Source organism: Carassius gibelio, chromosome A4 (genome assembly GCF_023724105.1).
Source record: "Carassius gibelio isolate Cgi1373 ecotype wild population from Czech Republic chromosome A4, carGib1.2-hapl.c, whole genome shotgun sequence".
Classification (NCBI taxonomy): Eukaryota; Metazoa; Chordata; class Actinopteri; order Cypriniformes; family Cyprinidae; genus Carassius; species Carassius gibelio.
In genome coordinates, this window is record NC_068374.1 from 14,004,619 (window position 1) to 14,021,060 (window position 16,442).

Here is a 16,442-nt window from a genome sequence, read left to right on the forward strand (position 1 = left end):
CACCTTGCGGTGAGACGCGGAAACGTGCCGTCGAAATCCCCCTGCTCTCTGATTGGTCAAATGTCACGAATGTCAAGATAATGTTATAAATTGCGCTTTTTGATTGGCTGGAAATGTTAAGGCGCTTCGACGCGATTGGTCCAAATGTCATAGCGCTTCGATGCGATTGGCTGCGCAGTTCGACATTGCTCAACATTTCTGAAATTATGTCGGACTATCCTTCGTCAGCTAGCGCTCAGGTCGCAGTCTCCCCTGGAGGCGTGGGTTCGAATCCCACTTCTGACAGACCTATCCTTTGGCTGCAGACAGAGACTTCAGTCTTCTGCCATGTTGGGCCAGCAGGGCGTTAACTTTGACAAAACAACGCATTAGGCAGATGCTAATATTAATTGGGCAGGCGTTAAAGGCAAGGATGAGTTTTTAGACACTTTTTGAAAATGGTTAAAGCCTCCGCTGCTCGAATTGAGATAGGCAAGCAGATCCACCAGCATAGGTCTGAACCAGCGACTTTAGGTATGTTGCTGCAGAGCCAGTGGTTATCTTGTAGGCAAACATCAGAACCTTGAATCTGATGCGAACAGCTATTGGTAGCCAGTGCAAAATTATGAAGAGAGGTGTGACGTGGGCTTTCTTTGGCTCGTTGAAGACCACTCTCGCTGCTGCATCCTGGATCAGTTGCAGAGGCTTGATAGTACGTGCCGGAAGACCCGCCAAGGGAGCGTAACAGTAGTCCGGTCTGGAGAAAACAGAGAGCTTGGACAAGGAGTTGTGTGGCCTGCTCTGATCGGAAGGGTCTAATCTTCCGAACGTTGTACAAGGCAAATCTTCAGGACCGGGCCAGTGCAGCAATATGGCCTTTGAAACTTCACAAAACCTCAGGAGGACGTGGCCACGTGTTACATGAATATGAGAGGGATGCTATTACTGCCTTCGTGTAGCATTAGCCAGCATGAATGCAGAATTTTGACTTCATTGTAAATAAAAGGATTGCACGGGCCTACACGCAATGTCGCTGATTGAGATTCAGGGAATTTACCTGGAACCTCACAGTTTTCCACAAAGCATCATTTCACCTGCCCTGAAGAGGATCTGTGGCCTTTTGCCCCCAGGAGACACAGGGAAACCCACACGAAAGGGGACAGAGAACCTCACTCTGTCTTTCTGAGCCACGGGTGTCAAACTCAGTCCCCTGCAGAGTTTAGATTCAAGCCTGATTGAACACACCTGATCCAACCAATCATGCCCTTCAGGCTCATTTGAAAACTACACGCCATGTGTGTTTGAGAAGGGTTGGAACAACACTCTACAGGGCTCGGGCCCTAAAGGAATTTAGTTTGATAGCCCTGGTCTAAGCTCTCTCAGTTATCAGAAAAAAGCACCACCCTGCCCCGTGTGAGGCTCGAACTCACGACCTTCAGATTATGAGACTGACGCGCTGCCTAACTGCGCCAATGAGGCCCGTGGGCTAGAGGGGGCCCGAACAGAGATAAAGTAGCTTCTAGGTCCCCGGTTTCAGGTGTGGCTCGAACAGGCCATCTCTAGCCAGGCAAGGGTGTCAGGATGGCCGAGCGGTCTAAGGCGCTGCGCTCAAGCTGGGGAACAATAGTCCGTCAAAGACGGGGAAGAAGGGAAGAAAAGAGGGAAGGAAGAAAAAGAGAAGGGGAAGAAGAGAAAGAAAAAATGAAGAAAAGAAAGGGTGAAATTTGATGTTCAAAGACGGATCTTCCTTAGCATGTGCGCAGTGATACATCTTCCGGTTTCTTCTTGCGGTAAATTCGCGCATTTATATTACACTGTTTTCTATTGCAGGTGCTCCCCTCGACCCGGGTTCGAATCCAGCTAAAGACAACTTTTTGTTTTATTGTTAATTGCTTTAAATAAATGAAGTTTCAAGGTTAATTAAATGTATATATGTGCTTGTTTGATATTTTTTTATTACATTTTAATACACCAATGGAAATGTGTTTTGTTATTATTAGTTATTTAGTAGTAGTTGTATTATTTTTGTTATTAAGCATGTTATTATGTGTAGTTGTATTCATATTTATTTTAAGCATGTTATTAGTTGTGATTCTATTGATATTAAATCAGATTTTTTTTAAGGTTACATTCATTCAAGACACCTTTAAATCTGTTATTTTTAATTAAAAAAGGATGCAAAAATAGTCATTATTATGCTTAAAAATGTCTGTGACAAATGACAAAGTGCAAATTATCTTTTTATAGGAATACGTTCTATTGTTGCAGTGTACTGATGAAATGTTTAATAAAGTACAAATAAAAAAGCAATCATTCTCTCTTTTTTTTTTTTTACAATTATGCCAACATAACAGTAATGAATATTAAACAAATTAAATTTATATAAGTTTTCAAAAAAAAAAAATTAAAAGGGAAATAAAAGGAAAATAAATGTAGAAATCAAAACACATTTCTCAATTTGTTTTTTTATTTATTTTACAATTATGCTAACAGAAAAGTAATGAATATTAAATGAAGTTTTCAAACAATAAATTAAAAAGGTAAAAGTAAAAGTTAAATAGGATTAAAAAAGCAAGTTAAATAAAATAATGTTAGACACAAATATTAACAATAGTGAACTATATTTAAACAACTATATACACACAACAATAAATAAAAATATACAGTGTATACATTATTTGGGAGAAGGTTCTCCGGATTTACTCTAACCACTTTTCTTTTGTAATGTTCTCAGTCTGTGGACAGTATATACACCTTGCCCCTGTACTGGCTATGTCCCGTTGCACTGATTTTGAATTTTCCACACTTCCTGCAAGTGTTTGCCTTGTAGGGTCTCTTGGGCATGGTTTGTGGAGCTGGTTGTGAATTGGTGCTCTGCAAAATAGGCTGTAACAGTGGCATCCTATGGACCGCTGACAGTCTTTGAACCATTTGTAGACCCTGGAACACTGGCACACCCTGAAACATCGACAAAAATATGGTTTTCTGGTATTAAAAGAAAAATTGAACAAGTTTAATAATTCGTACAGAATGGAACGTGAAAAGTGCCTTTATAGAATACTTTATACATTATGCCATTACTTACAGAGACAGTACTGCTTGGTATAGAGGCACAAGACACTGCTGCGCTGGGTTGGTCTTCAACCTGAGAAGGTCTCCTGACCACACTAAGATTTGGCTTTGCTGCAGCAATGTGAGAGCCAGTAAATCTTGGTTTGGTAAATCAAAAATGTGAGAAGACAGAATGTGTTATAATAGCAAGAATTACGATTTATATTAATATTACTATTTTAAGTAAATGCAGGTTTTTAAAAACATTTCTTTCTGAATAGAAGTGTCATCCATATTTATTAGCAGTATTGACTCCTGAAATTACTACAAAGTATTTGCATGATGGAATAATTGTTAATGTGTACAGTTAATAATAGCCAGCGTCTATGTGGTATGTTACCTGAGATTGAGAAAGAAAGATAATGTAGCTTTAACACATGAGAAGTATTGAGAGGGATGCCATGAGGGACATGAGTCTAGTCTCAAGAGAGAAAGCAAACAGGTTACATTCTACATTTATCCTTGACCATGTGACTTAAACCAAATCTGAGATATTCAAACTGACCATTCAGCAGACAACAGGTGCCCCCACTGTACAAGAGGGGTGACAATTAGTAGGTCTCAGCCAGCATTTCATAGCATTCTTGCTTTTTCTTTTTTTCTTCATCTTACGTTCTGAACTTTCTTGAATTTTAATTGAGCACATTCTTAAGTGGTATTATTAAAAAAGTTAAATAGTAATTCTTACCATTGAAAATTGTGTTGCAACTCTTGCTTCCACAGGTGCAGTAGGCTGGGGACGGGGCAGGGGCATGGGATGAGGCTGGGAGTCAGGCTGACTCTGCTCCATGGCCTTCTTTGCTGTTTCAGCATCATGAGGTTCTTCCACCACCCTTTGTGCTGGTCCAGTAGAGGCTTAAGACGGGAAAAAAAAAAAAAAAAACCTTAATACATAATTCAGAAAGAAACCTTTTCAGTAAATATACTAATGATACTAATAAAAAACATGCATTTCAGCACACCTCCAAGCAAGGTTGTTTGGCCACGAGACAGCATCTGACATTTCTCTATCTGTAAGCATTATAACAAATATAATGCACAATACAAGTGAGTCCCTTAAGAGAGCATAAAATACTTCATTAAATTCATATATTTATTCATTCATTCATTCATTTCTAGGACACAAGTCCCATTTATCTTATATATAATGTTACAACTGGTATCTCTATTTAGAGGAGAAAGATACAAGACAGGAACATTTCTTAAAATACCTGCAACATTACATAAATGTCTATAAACAATTATTACACACTCTGGTTTGCACTGTTGAAAGCCATAACATAACACAACCATCACATTACATCGTTCAAATGAATGGGACCAGGTAAATGTTTGTTCTGAAGCCTGATGTGTTGTTCTCTTATGCAAATACACTAAACCAAGATACTAATAATGTTCGATTACGATTATTTTTTATTTTTATACATCTATAATGCAAAGGTAACAAACACTCACCCATTGACAAATCTCGTACCACTTTTTATGTCGAACTACGCGACAATGACCCTTGTCATAGGTCACAAACTTGAGTAATTAACCTTTTTTACCTCTGACACGCCCCCTGAGGATGATGTCATTCTTTCGTACACCTTCGGCACGGTTCGGCAACTTGATTGACACCTGACTAGAAGCGCTGACCCCTCCACCTAGCGGTGAGACGCGGAAACGTGCCGTCGAAATCCCCCTGCTCTCTGATTGGTCAAATGTCACGAATGTCAAGATAATGTTATAAATTGCGCTTTTTGATTGGCTGGAAATGTTAAGGCGCTTCGACGCGATTGGTCCAAATGTCATAGCGCTTCGATGCGATTGGCTGCGCAGTTCGACATTGCTCAACATTTCTGAAATTATGTCGGACTATCCTTCGTCAGCTAGCGCTCAGGTCGCAGTCTCCCCTGGAGGCGTGGGTTCGAATCCCACTTCTGACAGACCTATCCTTTGGCTGCAGACAGAGACTTCAGTCTTCTGCCATGTTGGGCCAGCAGGGCGTTAACTTTGACAAAACAACGCATTAGGCAGATGCTAATATTAATTGGGCAGGCGTTAAAGGCAAGGATGAGTTTTTAGACACTTTTTGAAAATGGTTAAAGCCTCCGCTGCTCGAATTGAGATAGGCAAGCAGATCCACCAGCATAGGTCTGAACCAGCGACTTTAGGTATGTTGCTGGAGAGCCAGTGGTTATCTTGTAGGCAAACATCAGAACCTTGAATCTGATGCGAACAGCTATTGGTAGCCAGTGCAAAATTATGAAGAGAGGTGTGACGTGGGCTTTCTTTGGCTCGTTGAAGACCACTCTCGCTGCTGCATCCTGGATCAGTTGCAGAGGCTTGATAGTACGTGCCGGAAGACCCGCCAAGGGAGCGTAACAGTAGTCCGGTCTGGAGAAAACAGAGAGCTTGGACAAGGAGTTGTGTGGCCTGCTCTGATCGGAAGGGTCTAATCTTCCGAACGTTGTACAAGGCAAATCTTCAGGACCGGGCCAGTGCAGCAATATGGCCTTTGAAACTTCACAAAACCTCAGGAGGACGTGGCCACGTGTTACATGAATATGAGAGGGATGCTATTACTGCCTTCGTGTAGCATTAGCCAGCATGAATGCAGAATTTTGACTTCATTGTAAATAAAAGGATTGCACGGGCCTACACGCAATGTCGCTGATTGAGATTCAGGGAATTTACCTGGAACCTCACAGTTTTCCACAAAGCATCATTTCACCTGCCCTGAAGAGGAGCTGTGGCCTTTTGCCCCCAGGAGACACAGGGAAACCCACACGAAAGGGGACAGAGAACCTCACTCTGTCTTTCTGAGCCACGGGTGTCAAACTCAGTCCCCTGCAGAGTTTAGATTCAAGCCTGATTGAACACACCTGATCCAACCAATCATGCCCTTCAGGCTCATTTGAAAACTACACGCCTTGTGTGTTTGAGAAGGGTTGGAACAACACTCTACAGGGCTCGGGCCCTAAAGGAATTTAGTTTGATAGCCCTGGTCTAAGCTCTCTCAGTTATCAGAAAAAAGCACCACCCTGCCCCGTGTGAGGCTCGAACTCACGACCTTCAGATTATGAGACTGACGCGCTGCCTAACTGCGCCAACGAGGCCCGTGGGCTAGAGGGGGCCCGAACAGAGATAAAGTAGCTTCTAGGTCCCCGGTTTCAGGTGTGGCTCGAACAGGCCATCTCTAGCCAGGCAAGGGTGTCAGGATGGCCGAGCGGTCTAAGGCGCTGCGCTCAAGCTGGGGAACAATAGTCCGTCAAAGACGGGGAAGAAGGGAAGAAAAGAGGGAAGGAAGAAAAAGAGAAGGGGAAGAAGAGAAAGAAAAAATGAAGAAAAGAAAGGGTCAAATTTGACGTTCAAAGACGGATCTTCCTTAGCATGCGCGCAGTGATACATCTTCCGGTTTCTTCTTGCGGTAAATTCGCGCATTTATATTACACTGTTTTCTATTGCAGGTGCTCCCCTCGACCCGGGTTCGAATCCAGCTAAAGATAACTTTTTGTTTTATTGTTAATTGCTTTAAATAAATGAAGTTTCAAGGTTAATTAAATGTATATATGTGCTTGTTTGATATTTTTTTCATTACATTTTAATACACCAATGGAAATGTGTTTTGTTATTATTAGTTATTTAGTAGTTGTTGTATTATTTTTTATTCTGATTAAGCATGTTATTGTGTGTAGTTGTATTCATATTTATTTTAAGCATGTTATTAGTTGTGATTTTATTGATATTAAATCAGATTTTTTTTTAAGGTTACATTCATTCAAGACACCTTTAAATCTGTCATTTTTAATTAAAACAGGATGCAAAAATAGTCATTATTATGCTTAAAAATGTCTGTGACAAATGACAAAGTGCAAATTATCTTTTTATAGGAATACGTTCTATTGTTGCAGTGTACTGATGAAATGTTTACTAAAGTACAAATAAAAAAGCAATCATTCTCTTTTTTTTTTTACAATTATGCCAACATAACAGTAATGAATATTAAACAAATTAAATTTATATAAGTTTTCAAAAAAAAAAAAAAAAATTAAAAGGAAAATAAATGTAGAAATCAAAACACATTTCTCAATTTGCTTTTTTTATTTATTTTACAATTATGCTAACAGAACAGTAATGAATATTAAATGAAGTTTTCAAACAATAAATTAAAAAGGTAAAAGTAAAAGTTAAATAGGATTAAAAAATCAAGTTAAATAAAATAATGTTAGACACAAATATTAACAATAGTGAACTATATTTAAACAACTATATACACACAACAATAAATAAAAATATACAGTGTATACATTATTTGGGAGAAGGTTCTCCGCATTTACTCTAACCACTTTTCTTTTGTAATGTTCTCAGTCTGTGGACAGTATATACACCTTGCCCCTGTACTGGCTATGTCCCGTTGCACTGGTTTTGAATTGTCCACACTTCCTGCAAGTGTTTGCCTTGTAGGGTCTCTTGGGCATGGTTTGTGGAGCTGGTTGAGAATTGGTGCTCTGCACAATAGGCTGTAACGGTGGCATCCTATGGACCGCTGACAGTCTCTGAACCATTTGCAGACCCTGGAACACTGGCACACCCTGAAACATCGACAAAAATATGGTTTTCTGGTATAAAAAAAAAATTGAACAAGTTTAATAATTCGTACAGAATGGAACGTGAAAAGTGTCTTCATAGAATACTTTATGGATTATGCCATTACTTACAGAGACAGTACTGCTTGGTATAGAGGCACAAGACACTGCTGCGCTGGGTTGGTCTTCAACCTGAGAAGGTCTCCTGACCACACTAAGATTTGGCTTTGCTGCAGCAATGTGAGAGCCAGTAAATCTTGGTTTGGTAAATCAAAAATGTGAGAAGACAGAATGTGTTATAATAGCAAGAATTACGAAGAATTAATTAATATTACTATTTTAAGTAAATGCAGGTTTTTAAAAACATTTCTTTCTGAATAGAAGTGTCATCCATATTTATTAGCAGTATTGACTCCTGAAATTACTACAAAGTATTTGCATGATGGAATAATTGTTAATATGTGTACAGTTAATAATAGCCAGCGTCTATGTGGTATGTTACCTGAGATTGAGAAAGAAAGATAATGTAGCTTTAACACATGAGAAGTATTGAGAGAGATGCCATGAGGGACATGAGTCTAGTCTCAAGAGAGAAAGCAGACAGGTTACATTCTACATTTATCCTTGACCATGTGACTTAAACCAAATCTGAGATATTCAAACTGACCATTCAGCAGACAACAGGTGCCCCCACTGTACAAGAGGGGTGACAATTAGTAGGTCTCAGCCAGCATCTCATAGCATTCTTGCTTTTTCTTTTTTTCTTCATCTTACGTTCTGAACTTTCTTGAATTTTAATTGAGCACATTCTTAAGTGGTATTATTAAAAAAGTTAAATAGTAATTCTTACCATTGAAAATTGTGTTGCAACTCTTGCTTCCACAGGTGCAGTAGGCTGGGGCTGGGGCAGGGGCAGGGGCATGGGATGAGGCTGGGGGTCAGGCTGACTCTGCTCCATGGCCTTCTTTGCTGTTTCAGCAGCATGAGGTTCTTCCACCACCCTTTGTGCTGGTCCAGTAGAGGCTTAAGACGACAAAAAAAAAAAAAAACCCTTAATACATAATTCAGAAAGAAACCTTTTCAGTAAATATACTAATGATACTAATAAAAAACATGCATTTCAGCACACCTCCAAGCAAGGTTGTTTGGCCACGAGACAGCATCTGACATTTCTCTATCTGTAAGCATTATAACAAATATAATGCACAATACAAGTGAGTCCCTTAAGAGAGCATAAAATACTTCATTAAATTCATATATTTATTCATTCATTCATTTCTAGGACACAAGTCACATTTATTTTATATATAATGTTACAACTGGTATCTCTATTTAGAGGAGAAAGATACAAGACAGGAACATTTCTTAAAATACCTGCAACATTACATAAATGTCTATAAACAATTATTACACACTCTGGTTTGCACTGTTGAAAGCCATAACATAACACAACCATCACATTACATCGTTCAAATGAATGGGACCAGGTAAATGTTTGTTCTGAAGCCTGATGTGTTGTTCTCTTATGCAAATACACTAAACCAAGATACTAATAATGTTCGATTACGATTATTTTTTATTTTTATACATCTATAATGCAAAGGTAACAAACACTCACCCATTGATAAATCTCGTACCACTTTTTATGTCGAACTACGCGACAATGACCCTTGTCATAGGTCACAAACTTGAGTAATTAACCTTTTTTACCTCTGACACGCCCCCTGAGGAAGATGTCATTCTTTCGTACACCTTCGGCACGGTTCGGCAACTTGATTGACACCTGACTAGAAGCGCTGACCCCTCCACCTTGCGGTGAGACGCGGAAACGTGCCGTCGAAATCCCCCTGCTCTCTGATTGGTCAAATGTCACGAATGTCAAGATAATGTTATAAATTGCGCTTTTTGATTGGCTGGAAATGTTAAGGCGCTTCGACGCGATTGGTCCAAATGTCATAGCGCTTCGATGCGATTGGCTGCGCAGTTCGACATTGCTCAACATTTCTGAAATTATGTCGGACTATCCTTCGTCAGCTAGCGCTCAGGTCGCAGTCTCCCCTGGAGGCGTGGGTTCGAATCCCACTTCTGACAGACCTATCCTTTGGCTGCAGACAGAGACTTCAGTCTTCTGCCATGTTGGGCCAGCAGGGCGTTAACTTTGACAAAACAACGCATTAGGCAGATGCTAATATTAATTGGGCAGGCGTTAAAGGCAAGGATGAGTTTTTAGACACTTTTTGAAAATGGTTAAAGCCTCCGCTGCTCGAATTGAGATAGGCAAGCAGATCCACCAGCATAGGTCTGAACCAGCGACTTTAGGTATGTTGCTGCAGAGCCAGTGGTTATCTTGTAGGCAAACATCAGAACCTTGAATCTGATGCGAACAGCTATTGGTAGCCAGTGCAAAATTATGAAGAGAGGTGTGACGTGGGCTTTCTTTGGCTCGTTGAAGACCACTCTCGCTGCTGCATCCTGGATCAGTTGCAGAGGCTTGATAGTACGTGCCGGAAGACCCGCCAAGGGAGCGTAACAGTAGTCCGGTCTGGAGAAAACAGAGAGCTTGGACAAGGAGTTGTGTGGCCTGCTCTGATCGGAAGGGTCTAATCTTCCGAACGTTGTACAAGGCAAATCTTCAGGACCGGGCCAGTGCAGCAATATGGCCTTTGAAACTTCACAAAACCTCAGGAGGACGTGGCCACGTGTTACATGAATATGAGAGGGATGCTATTACTGCCTTCGTGTAGCATTAGCCAGCATGAATGCAGAATTTTGACTTCATTGTAAATAAAAGGATTGCACGGGCCTACACGCAATGTCGCTGATTGAGATTCAGGGAATTTACCTGGAACCTCACAGTTTTCCACAAAGCATCATTTCACCTGCCCTGAAGAGGATCTGTGGCCTTTTGCCCCCAGGAGACACAGGGAAACCCACACGAAAGGGGACAGAGAACCTCACTCTGTCTTTCTGAGCCACGGGTGTCAAACTCAGTCCCCTGCAGAGTTTAGATTCAAGCCTGATTGAACACACCTGATCCAACCAATCATGCCCTTCAGGCTCATTTGAAAACTACACGCCATGTGTGTTTGAGAAGGGTTGGAACAACACTCTACAGGGCTCGGGCCCTAAAGGAATTTAGTTTGATAGCCCTGGTCTAAGCTCTCTCAGTTATCAGAAAAAAGCACCACCCTGCCCCGTGTGAGGCTCGAACTCACGACCTTCAGATTATGAGACTGACGCGCTGCCTAACTGCGCCAATGAGGCCCGTGGGCTAGAGGGGGCCCGAACAGAGATAAAGTAGCTTCTAGGTCCCCGGTTTCAGGTGTGGCTCGAACAGGCCATCTCTAGCCAGGCAAGGGTGTCAGGATGGCCGAGCGGTCTAAGGCGCTGCGCTCAAGCTGGGGAACAATAGTCCGTCAAAGACGGGGAAGAAGGGAAGAAAAGAGGGAAGGAAGAAAAAGAGAAGGGGAAGAAGAGAAAGAAAAAATGAAGAAAAGAAAGGGTGAAATTTGATGTTCAAAGACGGATCTTCCTTAGCATGTGCGCAGTGATACATCTTCCGGTTTCTTCTTGCGGTAAATTCGCGCATTTATATTACACTGTTTTCTATTGCAGGTGCTCCCCTCGACCCGGGTTCGAATCCAGCTAAAGACAACTTTTTGTTTTATTGTTAATTGCTTTAAATAAATGAAGTTTCAAGGTTAATTAAATGTATATATGTGCTTGTTTGATATTTTTTTATTACATTTTAATACACCAATGGAAATGTGTTTTGTTATTATTAGTTATTTAGTAGTAGTTGTATTATTTTTGTTATTAAGCATGTTATTATGTGTAGTTGTATTCATATTTATTTTAAGCATGTTATTAGTTGTGATTCTATTGATATTAAATCAGATTTTTTTTAAGGTTACATTCATTCAAGACACCTTTAAATCTGTTATTTTTAATTAAAAAAGGATGCAAAAATAGTCATTATTATGCTTAAAAATGTCTGTGACAAATGACAAAGTGCAAATTATCTTTTTATAGGAATACGTTCTATTGTTGCAGTGTACTGATGAAATGTTTAATAAAGTACAAATAAAAAAGCAATCATTCTCTCTTTTTTTTTTTTTACAATTATGCCAACATAACAGTAATGAATATTAAACAAATTAAATTTATATAAGTTTTCAAAAAAAAAAAATTAAAAGGGAAATAAAAGGAAAATAAATGTAGAAATCAAAACACATTTCTCAATTTGTTTTTTTATTTATTTTACAATTATGCTAACAGAAAAGTAATGAATATTAAATGAAGTTTTCAAACAATAAATTAAAAAGGTAAAAGTAAAAGTTAAATAGGATTAAAAAAGCAAGTTAAATAAAATAATGTTAGACACAAATATTAACAATAGTGAACTATATTTAAACAACTATATACACACAACAATAAATAAAAATATACAGTGTATACATTATTTGGGAGAAGGTTCTCCGGATTTACTCTAACCACTTTTCTTTTGTAATGTTCTCAGTCTGTGGACAGTATATACACCTTGCCCCTGTACTGGCTATGTCCCGTTGCACTGATTTTGAATTTTCCACACTTCCTGCAAGTGTTTGCCTTGTAGGGTCTCTTGGGCATGGTTTGTGGAGCTGGTTGTGAATTGGTGCTCTGCAAAATAGGCTGTAACAGTGGCATCCTATGGACCGCTGACAGTCTTTGAACCATTTGTAGACCCTGGAACACTGGCACACCCTGAAACATCGACAAAAATATGGTTTTCTGGTATTAAAAGAAAAATTGAACAAGTTTAATAATTCGTACAGAATGGAACGTGAAAAGTGCCTTTATAGAATACTTTATACATTATGCCATTACTTACAGAGACAGTACTGCTTGGTATAGAGGCACAAGACACTGCTGCGCTGGGTTGGTCTTCAACCTGAGAAGGTCTCCTGACCACACTAAGATTTGGCTTTGCTGCAGCAATGTGAGAGCCAGTAAATCTTGGTTTGGTAAATCAAAAATGTGAGAAGACAGAATGTGTTATAATAGCAAGAATTACGATTTATATTAATATTACTATTTTAAGTAAATGCAGGTTTTTAAAAACATTTCTTTCTGAATAGAAGTGTCATCCATATTTATTAGCAGTATTGACTCCTGAAATTACTACAAAGTATTTGCATGATGGAATAATTGTTAATGTGTACAGTTAATAATAGCCAGCGTCTATGTGGTATGTTACCTGAGATTGAGAAAGAAAGATAATGTAGCTTTAACACATGAGAAGTATTGAGAGGGATGCCATGAGGGACATGAGTCTAGTCTCAAGAGAGAAAGCAAACAGGTTACATTCTACATTTATCCTTGACCATGTGACTTAAACCAAATCTGAGATATTCAAACTGACCATTCAGCAGACAACAGGTGCCCCCACTGTACAAGAGGGGTGACAATTAGTAGGTCTCAGCCAGCATTTCATAGCATTCTTGCTTTTTCTTTTTTTCTTCATCTTACGTTCTGAACTTTCTTGAATTTTAATTGAGCACATTCTTAAGTGGTATTATTAAAAAAGTTAAATAGTAATTCTTACCATTGAAAATTGTGTTGCAACTCTTGCTTCCACAGGTGCAGTAGGCTGGGGACGGGGCAGGGGCATGGGATGAGGCTGGGAGTCAGGCTGACTCTGCTCCATGGCCTTCTTTGCTGTTTCAGCATCATGAGGTTCTTCCACCACCCTTTGTGCTGGTCCAGTAGAGGCTTAAGACGGGAAAAAAAAAAAAAAAAACCTTAATACATAATTCAGAAAGAAACCTTTTCAGTAAATATACTAATGATACTAATAAAAAACATGCATTTCAGCACACCTCCAAGCAAGGTTGTTTGGCCACGAGACAGCATCTGACATTTCTCTATCTGTAAGCATTATAACAAATATAATGCACAATACAAGTGAGTCCCTTAAGAGAGCATAAAATACTTCATTAAATTCATATATTTATTCATTCATTCATTCATTTCTAGGACACAAGTCCCATTTATCTTATATATAATGTTACAACTGGTATCTCTATTTAGAGGAGAAAGATACAAGACAGGAACATTTCTTAAAATACCTGCAACATTACATAAATGTCTATAAACAATTATTACACACTCTGGTTTGCACTGTTGAAAGCCATAACATAACACAACCATCACATTACATCGTTCAAATGAATGGGACCAGGTAAATGTTTGTTCTGAAGCCTGATGTGTTGTTCTCTTATGCAAATACACTAAACCAAGATACTAATAATGTTCGATTACGATTATTTTTTATTTTTATACATCTATAATGCAAAGGTAACAAACACTCACCCATTGACAAATCTCGTACCACTTTTTATGTCGAACTACGCGACAATGACCCTTGTCATAGGTCACAAACTTGAGTAATTAACCTTTTTTACCTCTGACACGCCCCCTGAGGATGATGTCATTCTTTCGTACACCTTCGGCACGGTTCGGCAACTTGATTGACACCTGACTAGAAGCGCTGACCCCTCCACCTAGCGGTGAGACGCGGAAACGTGCCGTCGAAATCCCCCTGCTCTCTGATTGGTCAAATGTCACGAATGTCAAGATAATGTTATAAATTGCGCTTTTTGATTGGCTGGAAATGTTAAGGCGCTTCGACGCGATTGGTCCAAATGTCATAGCGCTTCGATGCGATTGGCTGCGCAGTTCGACATTGCTCAACATTTCTGAAATTATGTCGGACTATCCTTCGTCAGCTAGCGCTCAGGTCGCAGTCTCCCCTGGAGGCGTGGGTTCGAATCCCACTTCTGACAGACCTATCCTTTGGCTGCAGACAGAGACTTCAGTCTTCTGCCATGTTGGGCCAGCAGGGCGTTAACTTTGACAAAACAACGCATTAGGCAGATGCTAATATTAATTGGGCAGGCGTTAAAGGCAAGGATGAGTTTTTAGACACTTTTTGAAAATGGTTAAAGCCTCCGCTGCTCGAATTGAGATAGGCAAGCAGATCCACCAGCATAGGTCTGAACCAGCGACTTTAGGTATGTTGCTGGAGAGCCAGTGGTTATCTTGTAGGCAAACATCAGAACCTTGAATCTGATGCGAACAGCTATTGGTAGCCAGTGCAAAATTATGAAGAGAGGTGTGACGTGGGCTTTCTTTGGCTCGTTGAAGACCACTCTCGCTGCTGCATCCTGGATCAGTTGCAGAGGCTTGATAGTACGTGCCGGAAGACCCGCCAAGGGAGCGTAACAGTAGTCCGGTCTGGAGAAAACAGAGAGCTTGGACAAGGAGTTGTGTGGCCTGCTCTGATCGGAAGGGTCTAATCTTCCGAACGTTGTACAAGGCAAATCTTCAGGACCGGGCCAGTGCAGCAATATGGCCTTTGAAACTTCACAAAACCTCAGGAGGACGTGGCCACGTGTTACATGAATATGAGAGGGATGCTATTACTGCCTTCGTGTAGCATTAGCCAGCATGAATGCAGAATTTTGACTTCATTGTAAATAAAAGGATTGCACGGGCCTACACGCAATGTCGCTGATTGAGATTCAGGGAATTTACCTGGAACCTCACAGTTTTCTACAAAGCATCATTTCACCTGCCCTGAAGAGGAGCTGTGGCCTTTTGCCCCCAGGAGACACAGGGAAACCCACACGAAAGGGGACAGAGAACCTCACTCTGTCTTTCTGAGCCACGGGTGTCAAACTCAGTCCCCTGCAGAGTTTAGATTCAAGCCTGATTGAACACACCTGATCCAACCAATCATGCCCTTCAGGCTCATTTGAAAACTACACGCCTTGTGTGTTTGAGAAGGGTTGGAACAACACTCTACAGGGCTCGGGCCCTAAAGGAATTTAGTTTGATACCCCTGGTCTAAGCTCTCTCAGTTATCAGAAAAAAGCACCACCCTGCCCCGTGTGAGGCTCGAACTCACGACCTTCAGATTATGAGACTGACGCGCTGCCTAACTGCGCCAACGAGGCCCGTGGACTAGAGGGGGCCCGAACAGAGATAAAGTAGCTTCTAGGTCCCCGGTTTCAGGTGTGGCTCGAACAGGCCATCTCTAGCCAGGCAAGGGTGTCAGGATGGCCGAGCGGTCTAAGGCGCTGCGCTCAAGCTGGGGAACAATAGTCCGTCAAAGACGGGGAAGAAGGGAAGAAAAGAGGGAAGGAAGAAAAAGAGAAGGGGAAGAAGAGAAAGAAAAAATGAAGAAAAGAAAGGGTCAAATTTGACGTTCAAAGACGGATCTTCCTTAGCATGCGCGCAGTGATACATCTTCCGGTTTCTTCTTGCGGTAAATTCGCGCATTTATATTACACTGTTTTCTATTGCAGGTGCTCCCCTCGACCCGGGTTCGAATCCAGCTAAAGACAACTTTTTGTTTTATTGTTAATTGCTTTAAATAAATGAAGTTTCAAGGTTAATTAAATGTATATATGTGCTTGTTTGATATTTTTTTCATTACATTTTAATACACCAATGGAAATGTGTTTTGTTATTATTAGTTATTTAGTAGTTGTTGTATTATTTTTTATTCTGATTAAGCATGTTATTGTGTGTAGTTGTATTCATATTTATTTTAAGCATGTTATTAGTTGTGATTTTATTGATATTAAATCAGATTTTTTTTAAGGTTACATTCATTCAAGACACCTTTAAATCTGTCATTTTTAATTAAAACAGGATGCAAAAATAGTCATTATTATGCTTAAAAATGTCTGTGACAAATGACAAAGTGCAAATTATCTTTTTATAGGAATACGTTCT

General features: G+C 40.1%; 1 long non-coding RNA gene and 2 other non-coding genes across 7 annotated transcripts in view; all 3 read right to left on the minus strand.

The window, feature by feature from the left end:
* Positions 1-2,470: 2,470 nt before the first annotated feature.
* The window catches only part of LOC127970082 (uncharacterized), a 32,323-nt gene continuing 18,351 nt past the window's right edge, over positions 2,471-16,442 (minus strand). For 4 of the 5 annotated variants that reach the window (XR_008156513.1, XR_008156516.1, XR_008156520.1 and 1 more), the window contains exon 3: positions 2,471-2,937. This is a non-coding gene — a long non-coding RNA (uncharacterized LOC127970082). Of the gene's footprint in view, positions 2,938-11,943; positions 12,405-16,442 lie in introns of those variants that run through there. The other variant, XR_008156515.1, reaches the window with a different exon arrangement.
* trnam-cau (transfer RNA methionine (anticodon CAU)) lies at positions 6,118-6,191 on the minus strand. Its single transcript has one exon. It is a non-coding gene; the product is annotated as a tRNA-Met (tRNA).
* On the minus strand, positions 15,585-15,658 carry trnam-cau (transfer RNA methionine (anticodon CAU)). Its single transcript has one exon. It is a non-coding gene; the product is annotated as a tRNA-Met (tRNA).